Consider the following 2550-nt stretch of genomic DNA (forward strand, 5'->3'; position numbering starts at 1 on the left):
TGGCCAGCATACTCACCGGACATGTCACCCATTGAGCATGTTTGGGATGCTCTGGATCGGCGTATACGACAGCGTGTTCCAGTTCCTGCCAATATCCAGCAACTTCGCACAGCCATTGAAGAGGAGTGGACCAACATTCCACAGGCCACAATCAACAACCTGATCAACTCTATGCGAAGGAGATGTGTTGCACTGCGTGAGGCAAATGGTGGTCACACCAGCTACTGACTGGTTTTCGGACCCCCCCGGACCCCCCGATACAGTAAAACTGCACATTTTATAGTGGCCTTTTATTGTGGCCAGCCAAAGGCACACCTGTGCAATAATCATGCTGTCTATTCAGCATCTTGATATGACACACCTGTGAGGTGGATGCATTATCTCGGCAAAGGGGAAGTGCTCATTAACACAGATTTAGACAGATTTGTGAACAATATTTGAGAGAAATAGGCCTTTTGTGTACATAGAAAAGTCTTAGATCTTTGAGTTCAGCTCATGAAAAATGGGGGCAAAAACAAAAGTGTTGCGTTTATAATTTTGTTCAGTGTAGATAACTTATGTGTAGTTACTCTGTGTAGATTTGTTTATTTACATTAGTTAGATTAATCTAAAGCAGTGTTGACAACAGTGAATTCTACATAATAGCACACATACATCACTCACTCAGATGACTGTTCATGTTATGATGTGCTCATCTGCTATTATTTTAGAACATTTTCCTGTCAAATATTAAATATACATTTAGTAATCGTCTTTAAGATGTATATGGTTGATGTAAATTCACTTTGGTGATGTACGTGTGCTCACTGGAGCTCCCCTGTTCGCTATACATAATAAAACATGTTTTTACAGCAAAATCACAAATATACTATACTGTCTACAAACTGTTCCTCAACAATTGAACAGTTTACTCTACAGTAGCTTAACAAATGCGATTTTAACACAGGGAACCGTGTATTTGATTTGTAATACTCACATTTGTAAACACCCTTGTCGCTGTTCTCCATCACGTTCGATGATGACGTATCCTCTCCCGTGGGCTTCTGGGATTTAAAAGTGTCCATCGATGAGCACTTCAGAATCTGGACTGAAGCAGAAGGACATCTGGGGATTTCTCGCCTACTCTTTTATGAATACTGAGGTTTCGGACATACTACTTTCTTCACATACTCTTTGCAAGAATTAGTAAGTCACCCAGGTAATTCTCGCCTACTCTTTTATGAATACTAAGGATTCGGACATACTTATTCGATCGCCTATTGCTTTTCCCCTACTATATAGTAGAGAAGTAGGTGGTTTCGGACGCAGCCTCAGTCTTGCCTGCACTTATTTCACTCCTCCCCTCACTGCAGCCGCCTACTCTCGCCTTCATTTCAGGCGAGGCGAGGCGCATCTCAAACAAGCCTAGTGATACAATCGGTGTGTTCCAAACGGGATATATGTTGCCCTCCGAAGGGCACTTCGGAGTGAAAACAGTCATGGCCACCATATTAAAGGGTCGTTCCAAACCAAAGTGCTAAAAACTGGCCACTTAAAAGGGCCCATAGGAATGAAGGATTTCGACGGGTACAACTGATAGACACTTTGGGCTACCATGATCCTTTGCGCAGATTCTTTGCATGATGACGGTACCTCCGTGTGGGCACGAGATGATGACACAGAAGGGCATTTCAAGAAACAGTTGTTTGGTCCTCTACACACTTCAACCCTTCGAACCACTCACTCCAGAGGGTAAACCCTTTGAAGGGATTAGGATTTTAACACAGGGAACCGTGTATTTGATTTGTAATACTCACATTTGTAAACACCCTTGTCGCTGTTCTCCATCACGTTCGATGATGACGTATCCTCTCCCGTGGGCTTCTGGGATTTAAAAGTGTCCATCGATGAGCACTTCAGAATCTGGACTGAAGCAGAAGGACATCTGGGGATTTCTCGCCTACTCTTTTATGAATACTGAGGTTTCGGACATACTACTTTCTTCACATACTCTTTGCAAGAATTAGTAAGTCACCCAGGTAATTCTCGCCTACTCTTTTATGAATACTAAGGATTCGGACATACTTATTCGATCGCCTATTGCTTTTCCCCTACTATATAGTAGAGAAGTAGGTGGTTTCGGACGCAGCCTCAGTCTTGCCTGCACTTATTTCACTCCTCCCCTCACTGCAGCCGCCTACTCTCGCCTTCATTTCAGGCGAGGCGAGGCGCATCTCAAACAAGCCTAGTGATACAATCGGTGTGTTCCAAACGGGATATATGTTGCCCTCCGAAGGGCACTTCGGAGTGAAAACAGTCATGGCCACCATATTAAAGGGTCGTTCCAAACCAAAGTGCTAAAAACTGGCCACTTAAAAGGGCCCATAGGAATGAAGGATTTCGACGGGTACAACTGATAGACACTTTGGGCTACCATGATCCTTTGCGCAGATTCTTTGCATGATGACGGTACCTCCGTGTGGGCACGAGATGATGACACAGAAGGGCATTTCAAGAAACAGTTGTTTGGTCCTCTACACACTTCAACCCTTCGAACCACTCACTCCAGAG

Source organism: Sinocyclocheilus grahami, unplaced genomic scaffold (genome assembly GCF_001515645.1).
Source record: "Sinocyclocheilus grahami isolate Dianchi unplaced genomic scaffold, SAMN03320097.WGS_v1.1 scaffold503.1, whole genome shotgun sequence".
In the NCBI taxonomy this organism is placed as follows: Eukaryota; Metazoa; Chordata; class Actinopteri; order Cypriniformes; family Cyprinidae; genus Sinocyclocheilus; species Sinocyclocheilus grahami.